Source organism: Suncus etruscus, chromosome 5, assembly GCF_024139225.1.
Source record: "Suncus etruscus isolate mSunEtr1 chromosome 5, mSunEtr1.pri.cur, whole genome shotgun sequence".
Lineage (NCBI taxonomy): Eukaryota > Metazoa > Chordata > Mammalia > Eulipotyphla > Soricidae > Suncus > Suncus etruscus.
Genome location: NC_064852.1, coordinates 47,887,179 through 47,907,628, shown reverse-complemented (window position 1 = coordinate 47,907,628; position 20,450 = coordinate 47,887,179). Strand labels below are relative to the sequence as shown.

The following is a 20,450-nucleotide window of genomic DNA, read 5'->3' as shown; positions in this document are numbered from 1 at the left end:
TGTTTTCTTCGTGGTATAATGTGTAGTCGAAAGTTTGTGTTGTTAGTTTTTCATGTGTTTTGGGCACTGTTCCCAGGTATATGTTGACTATTACAGTGTTTGGAGTTTCTATCCTGTTAGACCCTGTTATTTGATTGTTAAGTATTAGTTGTGATTAAGATGTATGTTCTGTGTGCTTCAGAATAGTGCTACCATTCTGTGTTTATCTTTTGTCTTCTGACTTACTTCGTTTAACATAACATGATCTAGGTCCATCCACGTTGCTGCAAAATCTGTGATTGTATCGTTTCTGACTGCCATGTAATATTCCATTGTGTATAGATACCACATCTTAATGATCCATTCATCTGTTGTTGGACATCGTGGTTGGTTCCAAGATTTGGCTATTATACTGAGTGCTGCGATAAATAGTGGGGTGCACACGTATTTTGGGATGAATGTTCTTCCACCTTGGGGGTATATACCTAGAAGTGCAATTGCTGGGTCAAAAGGGAGCTCAATTCTGAGTTCTTTGAGCACTCTCCAGACTGTTCTCCATAGATGTTGGACTAGGGGGCATTCCCACCAGCAGTGGATGAGGGTTCCCTTCATACCACATCCCCGCCAACAAAGATTGTTCTCAGTATTTTTGATGTGAGCCATCCTTACTGGTGTAAGGTGGTATCTCATTGTTGTCTTGATTTGGATCTCTCTGATGATGAGTGAAGGTGAGCATGCTTTCATGTGTTTGTTAGCCATCCTTCTGTCTTCCTCAGAGAAGTGTCTATTCATTTCTTCTCCCCACTTTTTAATGGCTTTGTTTGGTTTTGAGGGGCTCAGTTTTCTGAGTGCTTTGTAAGTTCTAGATATCAGCCCTTTATCTGATATGTCTAGTGAAAAGATTTTTTCCCATTCTGTTAACTGTCTTCTTGCATAAAGTAAGGTTTCTTTCGCCATGCAGAAGCTTTTCAGTTTGATGTAGTCCCATTTGTTTATGTTTGCTGCTAAGGTTCTTGCCATTGGTGTTCCATTCTCGAAGACCTTTTTGATATATAGGTCTTCAAGTGTTCTCCCTATTTTATTCTCAATAAATTTTATAGATTCGGGTCTGATTTCAAGGTCTTTGATCCATTTTGAGTTGACTTTTGTATAAGGAGTGAGGTATGGGTTGATTTTCACTTTCGTACATGTGGTTTTCCAGTTGTGCCAACACCATTTGTTGAATAGGCTTTCTTTGTTCCATTTCAGATTCTTGCCTCTTTTATCAAATATTAGTTGGCTGTATATCTGGGGGTTTATGTCTGGGAAATCTGTTCGAACCCACTGGTCTGAGGTCCTGTCTCTGTTCCAGTACCATGCTGTTTTGATTACTATGGCTTTATAGTATAGTTTCAAGTTAGGTAAGGAGATTCCACCCAGCTTCTTGTTTTTGAGTATGTGTTTGGCTATCCTGGCTCTTTTGTGGTTCCAGATGAATTTTGTGATTGATTGTTCTATTTCTTTAAAGAATTGTGTCTGGATTTGGATAGGGATTGCATTAAATCTATATAGAAGTTTGGGTAGGATAGTCATTTTGACTATATTAATTCTACCTATCCATGAGCATGGGATGTTCTTCCATTTCTTTAGATCGTCTTCAATTTCTTTCTGAAGCGTTTTGAAGTTTCCCTGGTATAGGTCTTTCACTTCTCTTGTAAGGTTGATTCCTAGATACTTGATATTTTTTGATACTATCTTAAATGGGATTGTATTTTTAATCTCTCTCTCCTCAGCTTCATTGTTTGTATATAGAAACGCAACTGTCTTTTGTGTATTGACTTTGTATCCAGCCACTTTGCTGTATTGGTTGATTGTTTCTAGGAGTTTTACTGTGGACTCTTTAGGGTTTTCGATGTATATCATCATATCGTCGGCAAATAGAGATAGCTTGTGTTCCTCTTTCCCTATTTGAATTCCTTTGATTCCCTTCTCTTGTCGGATTGCTATTGCTAGGACTTCTAAGGTTATATTGAATAAGAGTGGAGAGAGTGGACAGCCTTGTCTAGTTCCTGAACTTAGTGGGAATGCTTCTAGTTTCTCTCCATTAAGTATAATGTTGGCTGTAGGCTTTTCATATATAGCTGTAACTATCTTGAGGAAAGTTCCTTCTAACCCTATTTTGCTGAGTGTCTTTAACATGAAAGGATGCTGGATTTTGTCAAACGCCTTCTCTGCATCGATTGATATGATCATGTGGTTTTTGTCTTTCATGTTGTTGATGTGGTGTATAATGTTGATTGATTTGCGTATGTTGAACCAACCTTGCATTCCTGGTATGAATCCCACTTGGTCATGATGTATGATCTTTTTGATGAAGTGTTGGATTCGGTTTGCTAAGATTTTGTTAAGTATCTTTGCATCTATGTTCATTAGTGAGATTGGTCTGTAGTTTTCTTTTTTGGTGGTGTCTTTGCCTTCTTTGGGAATGAGTGTTATATTAGCCTCATAAAAGGAGTTGGGGAGGATTCCTGTTTTTTCTATGGTTTGGAAAAGCCTATGGAAAAGTGGTAGTAAGTCTTCTTGAAATGTTTGATAGAATTCACCTGTAAATCCATCTGGGCCTGGGCTTTTGTTCTTAGGGAGTTTTTTAATTACATCTTCAATTTCCTCTGAGGTGATTGGTCTGTTTAGTCTTTCTAGATCCTCCTTTTCCAGTCTTGGAATAGGGTGTTTGTCCAAGAATCTGTCTATTTCTACTGGGTTCTCTAACCTAGTTGAGTATAGTTGTTCATAATATGATCTCATGATGTGTTGTATTTCTTGGGGTTCTGTTGTAATCTCTCCCCTTTCATTTGTGATCCTACTAATTTGGGTGTTTTCCCTCTTTTTTTTGGTGAGTTTTGCCAATGGTTTGTCTATCTTGTTTATTTTTTCGAAAAACCAACTCCTGGTCTCGTTGATTTTTTGTATTGTTTTCTTGGTTTCGATGTTGTTTATTTCTGCTCTGGTTTTTATTATTTCTTGCCTTCTGGTTGTGGTTGGATTCCTCTGTTGCTGTTGTTCCAGTTCTTTGAGGTGATCTTTTAAACTGTTGGTTTTGTTGTTTTCCTGTTTCTTGACATAGGCCTGTATTGCTATGAGTTTCCCCCTAATTACTGCTTTTGCTGTGTCCCATAAGTTTTGACATGTTGTCTCTTCATTGTCATTTGTCTCAAGGAATCTTTTTATTTCTTCCTTGAGTTGTTCTTTGATCCAGCTGTTGTTGAGCAGCATGTTGTTTAATCTCCAGGTATTAGTTTTTCTCCATTGCTTCTTCTTGACATCAATTTTAACCTCTGTTGCATAGTGATCTGAAAGGGTACTTCTTATGATCCTTACCTTTGTGGTCTTATATAGGTTGGCTTTGTATCCTAAGACATGATCTATTCTGGAGAAGGTTCCATGTGGGTTTGAGAAGAATGTGTATTCTGCTTTCTGGTGATGGAGGGCTCTATATAAATCTATTAGCCCTAAATCTTCTAATTTTTCATTTAGAGCTCTTATTTCTTTGCTATTTTTCTGTTTGGTGGTTCTGTCCAATGGTGATAGTGGAGTATTGAGGTCCCCTACTATTATCACATTTCCCTTCATGTGTTTCTCCAGGTTTGCCAGTAGTTGCCTCACATATTTTGCTGACTCTACATTAGGTGCATAGATATTGACCAGGGTTAGTGTTTCTTGATCTAATGTTCCCCTGATCAGTAAGTAGTGACCCTCTTTGTCTCTGATCACTTTCTTGAGGTTGAATACAATTTGGTCTGATATAAGAATGGCTGTCCCTGCTCTTTTTTGTTTTCCATTGGCCTGAATAATTACTTTCCATCCTTTTATTCTAAGCCTGTGCTTATCCTGTAACTGTAGGTGTGTTTCTTGCAGACAGCAGAAGTCCGGTTTATTTTTCCTAACCCAGTTCTCTACTATGTGTCTTTTAATTGGAGAGTTCAGTCCATTCACATTTAGGGAAATTATTGATAGAGAGGACTGTTGTGCCGTTGTATTGTGTGGAGTGGTTGTTGTTACAATCGGGGGTTTGGATTATGTAATTCATCTCTGAGTAAGTCGTTTAGGATCGGCTTGGTTTGCACAAATAGTTCAAGTTCATTCATGTTTGAGAATGTTTTTATTCTGCCCTCCCATATGAATGATAGTTTTGCTGGGTATTGTACCCTGGGTTGGAAATTTCTTTCATTCAGTCGTGTAAATATGTCATTCCACTGTCTTCTTGCTTGAATTATTTCAAATGGGAGATCCGGTTTGATTCTTATGTCCTTTCCTTTGTACTTGAGGTTTTTTTTCTCCCTTATTGCTTTCAGGAGTTCCTCTTTCTCTTTGTTTTTTGCCATTTGGATTATTATGTGTCTTGGTGTTGGCTTATTAGGGTCTATTTTATTAGGAACCCTCTTGATTTCCTGGATTTGTCCTGAAGTGTCTTTCCAGAGTGTGGGGAAGTTCTCTGTTATTATCTCCCTGACTACCTGTTCTTCCCCCTTCCCTATTTCCTCCCCTTCTGGTATACCCACAATTCTTAGATTGTTCCTTTTGTCTTTATTCATTAGATATTGGATTTTTCCTTCCAGTGCTTTGCCTTTTATTTCTTTGTTGGTTTCTTGATCTTTTTTTGATTGTAGTTTTCCTTCGAGTTCTTCGATGTGCTTCTCCAACTCTGTGTTTCTGCTCGTAAGGCTTGTTACTTTGTCTCTTAAGTCCTTCACTTCTTTCTGTATGGTCTCTCTCATGTTCTTTGATATTTCTTCTTTAATTTGGCTGATTCGTTCTTCCATGGTTTTCTTATATTCGGTAGCTAGGGTTTCTTTCATTACTGTTAGTAATTCCTGCATTTCCTTCCTCATTACCGTTTTTAAGTCTTCTTCCCCTGGATCTGTGCGATTTGGTGGACTTGGGAACTTGCTAGGATTTGTCATGGTGTCTCCAGTTATTAGGGACTTCCTTGATTTGCGCATGGTTCTTTGTATTTAATGGTGTGTTTTGGAGTGTTGTGGCTTCTTTTTTTGGCCTGCTTGTTCCCCTTCCTGAAGGTGGTTCTAGAGGGGCCTGTTGGGTGAGCTTGTTGAACCTAGCTCTTTCTCCTCCCCTTTGCTGCCTAGGGGTCAGCCTTCCCTGTGGGTCCTGTCCCTTTTCTGCTCCTTAGTTCTGTCAGCGGTGCAGTTCCGCTCCTGGCCACAATGTTTGCTGGCGCTGTTGAGCCTAGTTCTCTGTCCCCCCTCCTCTCTCCGAGAGTCAATGGAGCTCCGTCCCCTCCAAGCCTCCGTTGAAGGAGTTCCTTCCGCCCAACCCAGAGCTCTCGTCCTTGGGGAGCCCCTGGTCCACTCCAGGGCCCTAGGGGATGGACTGTTCTAGGTCACCTGAGGGGCCAGACGACTGGCCCTATCTCCCTTGTCTATTCGGGTTGTTCAAGTTGCCCTTCCAGGTGCCCACCCAGAGGAAGGGCTTCCCTCAAGCCACTCTCCTCAGCGCTTGTGGTTCCTGGGGAAGGGGCTTGGCCTGGCAGCAGCGGGGGAACAGGCCTTACAAGGCCGTTTCCGTGCCTCCCGGGGTCGCAGGGAAGGGATTCGGCCTGGCAGCCCTGGGGGAACGGGCCTTACAAGGCCGTTTCCGCGCCTCCCGGGCTCGCAGGGAAGGGGCTCGGCCTGGCAGCCGCGGGGGACCGGGCCTTACCTGGCCGATCCCGCGCCTCCCGGGTTCGCAGGGGAAGGGGCTCGGCCTGGCAGCCGCGGGGGACCGGGCCTTACCTGGCTGATTCCGCGCCGCCCGGGTTCGCAGGGGAAGGGGCTCGGCCTGGCAGCCACGGGGGACCGGGCCTTACCTGGCTGATTCCGCGCCTCCCGGGTTCGCAGGGGAAGGGGCTCGGCCTGGCAGCCGCAGGGGACCGGGCCTTACCTGGCCGATCCCGCGCCTCCCGGGTTCGCAGGGGAAGGGGCTCGGCCTGGCAGCCGCAGGGGACCGGGCCTTACCTCGACTATTGATTCTTAATGGGGGTTTTCTTCCTGAGTCTCTGGGACTCCAATTATCCTTATGTTGTTCTTTTTTTTTTTTTTTTTTTTTTTTTTTTTGGTTTTTCGGCCACACCCATTTGATGCTCAGAGGTTACTCCTGGCTAAGCACTCACAAATTGCCCCTGGCTTGGGGGGACCATATGGGACACCAGGGGATCAAACCGCGATCCTTCCTTGGCTAGCACTTCCAAGGCAGACACCTTACCTCTAGCGCCACCTCACAGGCCCCTCTTTATGTTGTTCTGTTGAGTTTATCATAGACTTCTATTTTTGTCTGTTCACATTCTCTGAGAATTTTTTTCATTGTCTGATTATTTGCTTTAAGGCTCTTTTTTAATCTCTTCTGTTGTATGGAGTTGTTATGCTTCTCATCTTCCAGATCAGTGATTCAGTCCTCAGTTGCTCTTAATCTGTTTGAGAGGCTTTCCAGTGAGGTTTTCACTTCATCTAATAAGTGTTTCAGTCCTGTTATTTCAGTTTGGAGTTTTCTCTTTTCTATTTTCATAACCTCTTGATTTTTATTTGTGGCTGTTCAGCTCGATCCATGCCTTCTTTGGGTTCTATAAAAATCCTCCATATTTTTTTTCTAAACTATCTGAGAGACTAGATAGGTGGTTGGCACTTTTAGAGACATCAGAGCTGCCATCTTCATTCTATATACATGGTGTTGTCATGCATTGTTTCCCCATTGTCACACTCATAGTGTGATGTTTTTACATGTTGGGCTGGAGTTTGTTGGCTAGGAGATGTGCACGGTAGTGAGGAGAAGCAGAGCAGCTGGGCTGACATGCCCTCCGGGGATGTTCTCTGTTGTCATGTCCTCAGCAGCTGTTCTAAGTGGGATGGTTTATGGTCATTAGAAAAAACATTTTTTAGCTGGCATTCAGATATATTTGCCAGATTCAGGAATTCTTATGGATCCATATGAAGCACCAAATTAGAAGTGCAGAAGCTGTTTTGAGAACCTCTATAAATGTCACTGCTCAATGTTGGTTTATGTCCCGAAACCACAAGGCCTCCGGAACATCACTGGGTGTAATCCCCCACAGGGAAGCACCATGGTGACCCTAGTGGTTCAGCAAATTGCAGAGCCTGAGCAACATGTATGGGTTTAGTAAATATTGCAGGATGTGGCTCCCTGACTACTTAGGGTAACAACTTGTACTTTGTAACTGGAAAGAATAATGGACAGGTGAGGGAAAGTAAATATAATGAAAACGAAGACCAGTGGCATGATATTAATCAGGCCTGTACTTATTCTTTAGCTAACAGCCCTGGCACTAACCTTCCTACTTCATCTCAATGCACCCCACATGACCACTTTCCCGGTGGAATCACTCACATTTAAGTATGGGAGAGTGTACTCATAGGAAGATTTAGTGTTTGGGATCCAACCCAGGCCTCCTTGCATGCAAGACCTGAGTTCAGCCCACTGAGCAAACCACTCTGAATTTGGGTGGCCCATATTTGCTCTCATACTAGAGAAAGCTGGACAATCACAAATAAAGAATGAAAATTATTAAAGTAAAATTTCAATATTTTTAAGTTTTTACAAACAAATGAGTAATTGTTGAAACAGAGATTATCAAATATATAAAGTCAAGAATAAACTAAAAGATTGTTTAGCAATCAAGACTCAACATATGTTTAGTATTTTTATTTCCAGTAGTTCAAAATTTTAATTCAATTTAAATAGAGTTTTTTTCAACACTTTTTGCTGTGCAGTTTGAACTAGCTGTAGTGGAAAAACATCATTGCTATATAGGTACATTGGATACCAACGTACTGACCCTAGCCACCAAATCAGTGAACTTTGAGGGTTTTTTAGTATATTTTTGCGTATGGGTGTAAATAAGCACTAAATATGGGTCTTCAACACAGACTTTTAAAATTCTATATCAAAAAATACTATGCACAAAAATATGTTAAATAACATTTATACAAAGGACATTATATATCCCTAAAAAGGAATATGATATCTTCTTTAGAAAGATTATTAGAATATAATAATACAATTAAAAATGTTGACTTAGAAGTGCAGAAGCTTCTCAGCTTAATATAGTCCCATTTATTTATATCTGCTTTCACTTGTTTGAAGAGTATGATTTCCTCTTTAAAGATACCTTTCGTCTCAATGTCATGGAGTATTTGACCTACACATTGTTCTATATATTTTATGGTTTCAGGTCTGATATCTAGGTCTTTAATCCATTTGGATTTTCTGCACCTCAAAAGAAATAGTGCCCAGAATACAAGAGCCACCCACTGAGTGGGAGAAACTATTCACCCAATACCCATCAAATAAGGGGTTAATATCCAAAATATACAAGGCACTGACAGAACTTTACAAGAAAAACACATCTACCCCCATCAAAAAATGGGGAGAAGAAATGAGCAGACACTTTGACAAAAAAGAAATACAAATGGCTAAAAGGCACATGAAAAAATGCTTCACATCACTAATCATCAGAGAGATGCAAATCAAAACAACTATGAGGTACCATCTCACGCCACAGAGATTGGCACACATCAGGAAAAAATGAGAACAAGCAGTGCTGGCAGGGCTGTGGAGAGAAAGGAACTTTTATTCACTGCTGGTGGGAATGCCGTCTGGTCCAACCTTTGTGGAGAGTGATATGGAGATTTCTCCAAAAGCTGGAAGTTGAGCTCCCATATGATCCAGCTATACCACTTCTAGGGATATATCCTATGAACACAAAAATACAATACAAAAATCCCTTTCTCACACCTATATTCATAGCAGCATTATTTAAAATAGCCAGACTCTGGAAACAGCCTAGATGCCCCTCAATAGATGAATGGTTAAAGAAACTATGGTACAATGAAATATTATGCAGCCATCAGAAGAGATGAAGTCATGAAATTTTCCTATACAGGGATGTACACGGAATCTATTATGCTGAGTAAAATATGTCAAAGGGAGAGAGATAAACACAGAATGGTCTCCCTCATTTATGGGTTTTGAGAAAAATGAAAAACACTTGTGTAATGATTCTCAGAGACAAAATAGAGGAGGACTAGAGGGTCCAGCTTCCGGCATGAAGCTCACCACAGGGATCATTTAGTGCAGTCACAGAAATAATTACACTGAGAACTATCATAACAAAATGTGACTGAATGAGGGAAGTAGAAAGCCTGTCTAGAGTACAGGCCGGTGTGGGGTGGGGTGGAAGGACACTTGGGATATTGGTCATAGAAAGTTGCTCTGGTGAAGGATTTATATATATATATTAAAAATCAAAAAAAAAAAAAAGAAAGAAAAGAAAAGATAAGGCCTCCCAATTCTTTACACTGACTATATAGAAAGAGGAGGTACAGTAAATGCACCCCATATACACCTCAACACAGGCCCTTTGCCCGGTCTGTATTGTGAATTGGGGGACAAAAAATGTTGACAGGATTTCTGGGGAAATAGCACCAGAGTTAAGGCACATGTTTTGTGTGCAAGTGACCTAGGTTTGATCTGAGCACCACAAGGATCTTTGCTGGTGGCCTTTAAACACTGCCAGGTAATTTGATAATCCCTGACACTTTAGGACCTGTTGGCACTACCAAATTACCCTTTTGCATTGAACCACTGCTTCCACTGAACAAATACCTCCAGGTGGGGCCCCAAGGACTACTGAATACTACTTGGAAGATACTCCAACCTTCCACCAAAAGGACATTAACTTTGGGGGTCTTTTATTTTGTTTGCTTGTTTATTTGATGGACACACCTGGAAATGCTCAGGGCTTACTCCTGGCTCTGCACTCAGAAATCACTCCAAGGGGTGCTCAGGAAACTTTATACAATGCTGGGGATCAAATCTGAGTTGTAAGAGTTCAAGGCTTTCCCGTTGTACTATCTCTGGGCCCTGAAGTCTCAATTTAAATCTCAGATCTTTAAGTTCACCAGTTAAGTTTAATCTCTTCAATATCCTATTTAGGGGGTCAGAGCAAAGAAACAGAGGATAGGGTTCTTCCTTTTCACATGAATAACCCTGGTTCCATGCCTGGCATCACATGTGGTTCCATGTGCTTCTTCCAGTAGTGATTCCTGAATACAAAAGCTGGAGTAAGCCTTGAGTATACTGAATATGGATCCAAAACAAAACAAAACAAAACAAATAAACCTCAAGACCTACTTAGAGAATATTATTTCTATTTGATGTTTATTTCAAAATTAAATAAGACATAAAGTTTCTAGAATTTTATTGTTACTGATAATGAAAATGCTATATATATATGGCTAAAATTAATAAATGGAATATGAGAAACCATCAAAGGCTTCTTCTAAAAAGAAGCATTCTGCTTCCTTTCTTTTTTGGTGGAGTGGGCAGGTGACACACCTGGTGATGCCCAGAGGTTACTTCTGATTCTGCACTCGGGAATTACTCCAGGCTGACTCTGGTGCCCAATCATATCCTATAGGATGTACCAGAATTGAACCTAGGTTAGCCTCTTATAAGACTTACACCAGTTCCTCTCTTTCCTTATGCTTTATTTCTCATGGTCCTTATACAGTTATCAAATGTTACAGTATTCTTTCTATCCTTTAATAACAAAAATCCATGAAAATCATTTCTGTATCCCAAAATCAGCAACTCAAATTCAGCTGTTAACTATAAGTCTTGAAAGTGAAACAAACAAAAAAAAAACAAACATCAAAACTTCATTCAGGTCGATTCTGCACCCATCCCCACCTCATCCAGATCTATCTCACCTCTATCCCTCATCTCAATTTATTCCTACTCTTTACCCCATTTGAATCAGTCTTTCTTCTTCCCCATACCCCTTCATACCTTACCCCATACCCTACAAAACCTGTTTGCCCTTCACTTCCTTGTTCCTCTCTGCCCCTCTCACCCCTCTTTCGTTTCATCTCTCAGTCTCCACATTTCCTCACCCTACTTCACCATTGTCTCCTCAGTCTGCTCCATACCTCATCTCCCTCCTCCTTCACCACACCCTTGACTGTCCCGCCTTCACTAAAACAATCAAATAAATAAAATCCTAGTGCAGGGTGATAGAGAAATGGACAAATCTTTTCTTTCAGTATACTTTAATTTCTCTATCACCCTGTGCTGGTTCTGCCCCTGGGATTTTAGGCCAAAGGATAGTCTGGTGTTTCTTTGGATAATAGCCAGATAACCCTCAGGCTTCACCATGACAGTTACAAAGACATATTTTGGCTTTCTTAATAAGAATATTGATTTCTCTCCTCACTTTCCCTCTCCTGTCTTTTCTTCTCTCTTAATTCATTTCTTTAACACTAGTTTCCAAAGAAGCACCAGTCATAAGAGGTTAGAAAAAAAAGGGCTCTTCATCTTGAAAGCTTTTATCTTCTCTATATTTAACACCCCTAGAGACAGTTCTGCCTAGAATGGAAGGAAGCAAAGAAAGAAAATTGTATTGATCTACTGGTAGGCAAGGAATACAATCAAATTTATTGTGCTTACACACATGTGAGTTAACCTCATCAGGGTCATTACAATAATAGTGGGAGGCCCTGTCAGCTGTGGTAACCCAGAGGACACTTTTACCCTTTACATAACCTGATAAAACCCAGGTGAGCAACATATTTTCTTAATTTGCTGCTTTTCATATGAAACAACCAGGAACAATTTGTGTCTAAAAGCTTAGTCACCTGCCATTAGCTTCAGAACCCTGTAACCTTTGAGTTCATACACAAAGATTCCAAGAGCATGTGATGACTAGACTTGGAGTGTGGAAAACAGCAGGTCCCAGTGGATCTTAAGTGTCCCAAGTAACTTACTCTGTTCTTTCACATTTTAGGAAGAGAAATACTATACTGGAATGTTGTTCATCATAATGCCTTGCATTTTATGAGCACTTGGGTTTGGTCCCAAGCACCAAATATCTTCCCCCAGAGTACTACCCATCCTGATCCCCCCACAACAATTAAAACAAAACAAAACAAAACAAAAAAAAGAAAATAGAGAGAAATGTTCATAGGAGGAAGACAACATGAGCATGTGTTATGCTGAAAGTAATAAAGAAAAAATATTTCATTGTCTATTCTTCATAACTCAACTATGTTAGGCCATATCTTTCCATTTGCATTGAAAAAAATATGGCATCTAGCACTTGAAGGAGACTAACTAGAGAATAAAAATGTTAATGATGAAGAAAATCTCAGCATCATAGGGGTAAAATTGTTGATTATTTCTCAGTGTCTGTTTTTCTTGCTTGTTTGTTTCTAACCTTCTTGATCACTCAGGATCAGACACTATTTCTAACAACTCCTCTGCTCAGATTCCCTAATGAGCCATTTTTTAAGGTTCTCAAAGTCTGTGAATTTCCTCAAATGTTCTATTCTTGGTTCTTTCCATAAGCTTTTACACATACTAAGCCTCAGACACAGTGGCCATGCTGTGTCTGTATTCAGAATGGTCAGTCAGGACAAGTGCTGTTGGCTGGAAATCAACATCTAATATCCTGGGAGATAGAGCTGGCCATTCTGGACTTTAATTTTTGTATGCTACATCAATAAAGAAACCACTTGAGAGGTTTGCTGCTAGGATTAAACTAATGAGCTAAGTTCTTAGAGGCATCTACATGTTTTTAGAGATGGAAATATTAAGCAATTCTACCTATAAAGAAACTTGTGATACTACAGGCTGTTAGAACCAAATGAGAGTTAAGATCCTAGGATATATTACTGGTCATAAAAATATCACCTAATACAGCAAAAAGGCAACAATAGATATCAGAAGTTCTAATATGAAAGAATCATTTGTAGTCATTCATTTTTACATTTTCTGTCTCAAGAGGGGACAGTCACAGTTCAGGGTCAGGAAAGACAGGATCCTATCCTGACCACAAGATGAGATTCAATTCTAGAAAGAACGCCCTTTTATTGAAGAGTGCTCACACACACACACACACACACACACACACACACACACACACACACACACACACTCACTCACTCACTCACTCACTCACTCACTCACTCACTCACTCACTCACAATCTTGACACTTGAACGAACATGCTCATCTTCAGTCTGTGGCAAGAAATCCAGGATAGCACAAGCAAACACACACAGATGCAGGGAAAATGTGTACATGCCATATAGACAATGTCTGCAGCTGTGAACAGACACATTTCCATCATCACCATTATAATAAAGTGATGCTGAATAAAAAGACATTCTAGGTCTGAAGTACATAAAAATGCTCAGACAACATCTGCCCCATAGTAAATCCTCAGAGGCTTTATTATTTCAGATTTCTATGGCTTTGTTATTTCTTTTGGATGCCATGTTTCTTTTTTTCTGTCTCCAAGCTTTAGCTCACATGTAGCCTCTTTCTACAGAAAACATTGACTTGTCCAAGAGGGTAAACTATTGTTTCCCCTGTGCCTCTTATTTCCCTCTGTGATGTTTAAAATTCTCACTGTGGTATGATCATCTGCTGTTGTTTATCTCTGAACGTTTTTTACCCCTAATGATAGCTTTATTTAAGCACCATGGTTACAAACATGTTTGTAGTTGGATTTCAGTCATAAAAGGTACACCTCCTTACACAAGTGCTACCTTTCCATCACCAATGCCCTATCTCTCTTCTCCCCCACCCTCTACCTGTCTTCCAGACAAGATTTCTATTTCTCTCACTCACTACCATTGTCATGATAGTTGTTGGTGTAGTTATTTCTCTAACTGCACTCATCATTCATCATGGGCTAGTCCTTCCAGGCTTAATCTCTAATGATTCTGGGTATTATTACTATACTGTCTTTATTTTTCTCAAATCCCACAGATGAGTCAGACTATTCTGTATCTATCTCTTTCCCTCTGATTTATTTCACTTTGCATAATAATTTTCATGTCTATTCATGTATAGGAAAATTTCATGACTTCATTTTTCCTAACAGCTTCCATTATGTATATATACCACAGTTTCTTTAGCCACTCATCTGTTGTTGGCCCTCTCGGTTGTTTCCAGATTCTGGCTATTGTAAATAGTGCTGCAATAAATATAAGTGTGAAAAAGGCATTTTTTATGATGTTTTTGTGTTCCTAGAGTATATTTCTAGGAGTGGTATTGCTAAATTATATGGGAGCTCATTATCCAGAATTTTTTTTGAGAAATCTCCATATTGTTTTTCATAAAGGCTGGACTAGATGGCATTTCCACCAGCTGTGAATGAAAGTTTCTTTCTCCCCACATCCCCATCAGCACTGCCTGTTTTTGTTCTTTGTGATGTGTACACGTCTCTGTGGTGTGAGATAGTACCTCATGTTGTTTTGATTTGCATCTAGGATGATTAGTGATATGGAGCATTTTTTTCATGTACCTTTTGGCCATTTGTGTTTCTTCTTTGAGGAAGTATCTGTTCATTTCTTCTCCCCATTTTTATGGGGCTAGATGTTTTTTCTTTTTTGGGGTGGCACACTTAGTGATTCTCAGGGGTTATTCCAGGCTAAAAAAATCGCCCCTAGCTTGAGGGTCCATATGGGACACCAGGGGATCGAACCTTGGTCCGTCCTAGGCTAGTGCAAGCAAGGCAGAAAGATGCCTTATGCCCTGCACCACCTCTCTGGCCCTAGATGTCTTTTTCTTGTTAAGTTCTGTCAGTACCTTGTATATCTTAGTTATTAGTCCCTTCTCTGATGGGTATTGGGTGTAGTGCTGAACTTTTTAAGAACAAGGTCATCACACTTATTCTCCTTTAATATCAATCCAATCTTTTCTCCACAGAACAGTCTCAATCAATATTTGGTGAATGAATACAATTAGGATTAATTAAACAACAAAATATTTGATATTTCAAATATACAAATTGTGCTTTTCAGAAAAAATAAGGAAGAAAGCTTAGTGTCTGGTCTGTTCTAAACTGCAGCATGAAGATTTTCTGCTGTTCTGTTTTAATCCACTTGTCATATAGCTGATAAGTCTAAAATTAAGACATTACAGTGATATGTGATGTGTATATTTGGAATTTTTTAATTCAATAGTTTTTATTAGAAAATTCAAGTCACATATGCATTATTTTTTTTGGTCTTTCTATGATTTACTAATTTACTACGTCAGTTTCAAATCTGTCCTTTATTTCTTCTCAATATTGTCAGAGTCAATTGTGAAAGGACCCCATTCAGCAGGCAGTTCCCAGGTCAATTTATTAGGGATTCACATACTGTTATAGGTAAACATATGCTAAATTGACCAAAATCTTCAGGATATTGATTCAAAAAATACTGAAGGGCAATGCATGAGTGAAGTTAGGAGATCAGATTTTTTCCAGAAATATCTGGACACTGCTGTGGAAGTTTTCCCTTGTTCATAAATCTATTAATACACAACAAATGTTTTCAAATCTAATTACATTGATTTCTCCCTCCCCCCACTCTGTCTCTCTGTCTCTGTCTCTGTCTCTGTCTCTGTCTCTGTCTCTCTCTCTCTCTCTCTCTCTCACTTTCTCTTTCTCACTACTGTCTCTCTTTCTCCTTCTTTCTCTGTCTCTATCTCTGTCCTCTTTCTCTGACTGTTTCTTTTTTCCCCTTGGTTTTTGAGTCAAACCCGGCAGTGCTCAGGGGTTACTCCTAGCTCTACGCTCAGAAATCGCCCCTGCCACGCTCGGGGGACTATATGGAGTGCTGGGATTCGAAGTCCCGTCCTTCTGCATGCAAGGAAAATGCCCTACCTACCGCTGTGCTGTCTCTCCAGCCCCTCAGACTGTTTCTGTCTCTCTTTCTTGCCTCTGTCTTGCCTCTATCTCTGTCATGCTTGTCTCTCTCTTTCTCTCTGTCTCTCTAACTCTGTCTTTGTCTTTGTATCTCTCTGTCTCTCTTCCTCTCTGCTCCCTTTATCTTTTCCTCATTTTCCTTGAAGGAACTTTTTGGCATTTTTGTGATAATTAATTAGGCAGAATTTCATAACATTTACTTTTCTATCTTAGGCCTGTTGCTTACTGAGGTCTATTTTTAATGCATTTATGTATCACTATTACAAAAAAGAATAGTTTATCCCAGATCCTTAAAATAAAATAAGTGCAAACTAGTTGTTTTATCTGAATAATATGAATGAAATAACTGTTTTATGCACTGCTGATTCTTAGTAAACATACAAAAATATCCTTTAAAAACTAAAAACAAGTTCTTATTCTGTGCATAAAATGGTTTCCAGTAGTTAGTAATTATCTTGGATAGTAGTTACACTCCACTGTAACAAGCTACTTATTTTTCAGATAAAAAAAATACCTTTACAATATATTTTTTATAGAAATATTATGTGTATGCAATAGTTGTGTCCTAAAATCCAGATAAATACTTTAAGATAATTAATGTTTAACATTATAACAACCAAGATAAAAATGAAGCCATTGTTTTTCCTGCCAAATATAACTATTATTATGAAAGCATAGTTTTTAAGTTTATGTAGAAACATCATTTTAATTTTTTGGCTCAATTTTTGTATGAATAAAAATAAAACAAAACCAGGGCAGGAATGATAGCATACAATGGGTAGGGCACCTACCCTGTATGCAACAGACCTGAGCTTAATCCCTTGGCACCTCATATCTTATCCTGTCACGAGTGATCCCTGCATATAGGCCAGGAGTAGCCCTGAGCATATAAAGTGTGGCACAAAACCAAACAAAAAATAGAGCACCACAATCAGAATTGTTATGAGAGCATAAGAAAATTTAAATTATAAAATTGTGTGATTTACATAAATAACATATAAAACCATTAAAACTGCTAATATTTAATCTTGATCTTTAAAATTCACAAAAAGTTCTTATTTCTTAACTATGCTTATTTCTTAGATATACTTATTTCTTAAATGTGCTATCATTATTCATAATAAGTAATTAATTCCATTACTGAGATTCATTTTATGCAAACAAATGAATTCTTTCTAAATTAATGAATCATGAACTAATTACATAATATAGCATTGGAATGAACGTCTTTCATTAACTACGATTTAATTTACAATTAATTACAATTTTTCATTAATTACAAATATGATTTAATGTATACTTTTGGAAATCATAAAGCAGTGATAATATTTAAAAGAAAATACAGTACCTGTTTTCTTGATTAAAGATGATTGAATAGAAAGCAGGAATGGTAAAATCATACAAGATACTGATAAGCATATAATAAGTTAGAGTAAAAAGGGAGCAACTTGCCATCCACCGTGGATATTGGGACTAGACCTTTGTGTGTCTAAGTATAAGTAATGGAAGCATAAGTATTAATAGCTGAGTTCTCTTAGGTCCTTTTAGGCAATTTCTCAATGGGATGACTTTGAGTATAAACTCTTGATTCTGTGATATTCTGAAAGCTGCACAATTCTTAGCCTTTCTGACCTTCACTTGTGAAATGACAATTTCTCTTCCCACTCAGGATTTGTTTTATAGAATCAATAAGTTAAGCTGCCACAAAATTTTTGAACCTACCCTCAACTTTACTTATGACCAGATAGAATGATTAGCAGAATTTCTGCCTATTTTAACTTTATATTTTAAAAATATAATTGGACTGTAAGAATAGTACAAGAAGAGGTAAGGTATTTGCTTACATGTAGCTATTTCAGGTGTTGCAATATTATACACATCCAGCCAATATCCTACACAATTACAATACATTCAAAATAATTTTTAAATGCAAGTAATTTATGAGCTTATGATATTTAATGAAACCATTTTTTAAGAAAGTTTCTAAGAATGGTCTTATTTGAAGGTTTTTAACTTGATTCAAAAAATCTTATTTTCAAATAAGGTACCATCGATATAAACCAAGGATTTAGATTCCCAAGATATATTTGGGGAAATACTTCAGTCCACTATAAGGACTGAGACTGAAAGCAGAAAACAGGCCTCAGAAGGATAAGAAACAGATACCAAGGAAACTCACCCACATTTCTGCAGGTGCTTAAGTCCAAAACATGTGTTTACCCTCAGTTTCATCTCTCAAGTTGGTGCTCTCTACTAAATCTCTACTACATAGTATAATTTATCCACAAAACAGGGAAATGAAATGTCACTGAAGAATGTTTTTGACTGCAGATAACAAAGATATAAACAGAGACTTTAAAAAGGAGGTTATTTTTCTTCTCATGTAACAGGAAATCTGGAAATAAGTAGCTGTTGTGGATGGTTTAGTGGCCTAAAACATGTCAGGGCATCTCCACAATGTTCTTGGATGTTTCTTCATGTTTGTCACTTCACAAGATGGCTGGCTTGGCTCCAGATTGCAAATGTGTATTCAAGGAGGAAGGAAGAAAAAGACAATGGTAGTTCTATATATCTTCTATCCCAAAGGCAAAGCCTTCCTTTGGGACTAGCAGACATTAATCTGTATTTTATAGGCACACTGGGCACAAACTTTTGGCATTTAGTAAAACAAGCAGGTCAAGGATGCCAATATTTTACTTGAACAATGCTCAGAATGTTCTTATTTACATATATGTCATGCAAATATTAAATATTGACTTTTTATATTTATGGGAAGAAACAGCATTCTCATTGGAAAAATCGGTTGTAATATGCAAAAGTAGTGATATGAGCTATACAGAATCTTGTTTAGACTATTCATAGTTGGGTATGTTTCTCTACCTCTTGTTCCATTCTGATTATTCAGAGTATAGTATTGCCATAATCTCTCAGTATTTTGCTTTCAACTCAGAGCAACGATGTCAAGGTTGAGGCTCTTCCAGTTTTCATTCCCTAACTACTCCTGAATGTAGGTAATAACTGATTATCTAGCAAGAGGCTTATGGAAGTGGTATAGAGTAATAAATATTAACAGTATGCTCTATTTTTATTAAAAATCATTCTTTTTATATTTATATTTTAGCAGTTTTAAATTTTGACCACAAGTTGTTTAGGATAATATCACCCTTCAAATAGTTTTAATATACATTTTTAGTATATTTATTACTTTGATATTGAAAAATAAAATGGATACTTAAGCCTTTTAAAGGTAATCAGTGGAAGTTAATTATATCAGTTATAAGAACTTAATCCCTTTAATTATATTAACATATAATTAATACTGGGATTGAAATTGCCAATGACTGTTCTTTCTGGCGTTGTCTTCAAGGAGGATAGTGGTTGGGCCAGAGCCACAGTATAGCAAGCCAGGCATTTGTCAAGCATGCAGCTGACCTAGGTTTAATCTCTAGTATCACATATGATTGCATGAACCCATCACAATTGATTGCTGGGTTAGAGCCAAAAGTAACCCTTAATCACAGCTGGGTGTGTTCCAAAATAAAATGAAACAAAATAAAATGAAACAAAATAAAAGATAGAGGGAAAATATAATAGAAGACTATTGTGCTTCAGATCAAATCTTGAGATTTGTATTTAGGTGAGCTGGATTCTCTGTATTGATAATCTGGGGCTTCTAATAATAAATAATATAAGAGAAGACAAAAATTTATCCCATGGAAAACGGGGGAACTATTTTGTCAGGAAGAGAAAAAGCACGGGAGGATTGAGAAAATTGTCCACTAATACAATCCCCAAGATTGGGGATAGTCCCTTGCATAAAGCAGTTTGGGTCTCTTAGAATAAAATGTATACCCAGGAAAGGAGAGAATCAATCAAATGTAGGCTCTTTCAGATGTAGAGGGCAGCATATGCAAAAATAGAATCGAAAATACTCACAATTTCATATTATATGGGTTCTTACTGATTGGCAATGTGAAATATCTTAGCCTCTGGTCCTCCTTGAATTTTGTGCTCATTGAATTTTGATATGCCTATTAACTGTCCTTACTGCCTCTATGTTGGGATCCAGGATAAAAGAATGAGCTTATCCATGGCTGCTCAGGTGATCCAAAAGCTTAAACAGGCCTTGAGTTATTTGTCTCATCCTCAGGGCCCACCTGTGCTGAAGAGAGGGTGAAGGAGCCAATGAGATTGTCTTTATTAGGGCACATTCCCACAAAAGAGAGAAGTTGTTTATCCATATTTCAAAGATTGAAATTATTCATGTTCTGTCAATAAGAGAAAGTACAATTCTTGACACCCCACAATAATATAAGGTATAACTGGGCACAGTGAAACCTTTTCACCCTTCAACTACTGGAAGTTATCAGTGGCTAGAATATTTTTCTAGGATTGCTTAAAAGAGAAGTTTGGCAATGGTGTGGGTCCCTTTAATTTGATATTCTCAGTATTTTTTTTTTTTTTTTTTTTTGGTTTTTGGGCCACACCCTGTGACGCTCAGGGGTTACTCCTGGCTATGCGCTCAGAAGTTGCTCCTGGCTTCTTGGGGGACCATATGGGAGCCGGGGGATCGAACCGCGGTCCGTCCTAGGCTAGTGCAGGCAAGGCAGGCACCTTACCTCCAGCGCCACCGCCCGGCCCCCATTCTCAGTATTTTAGCCGAGAAAAGTACTAATGTTCTAAGAGCCAAAAGTTCTGGCTTCAGGGGATAAAGCAGTGCTTATGAT

At 38.6% G+C, this 20,450-nt stretch overlaps 1 pseudogene; it reads left to right on the top strand.

The window, feature by feature from the left end:
* Nucleotides 1-9,304: 9,304 nt before the first annotated feature.
* Nucleotides 9,305-9,419, top strand: LOC126010206 (uncharacterized; annotated as a pseudogene).
* Nucleotides 9,420-20,450: the final 11,031 nt, after the last annotated feature.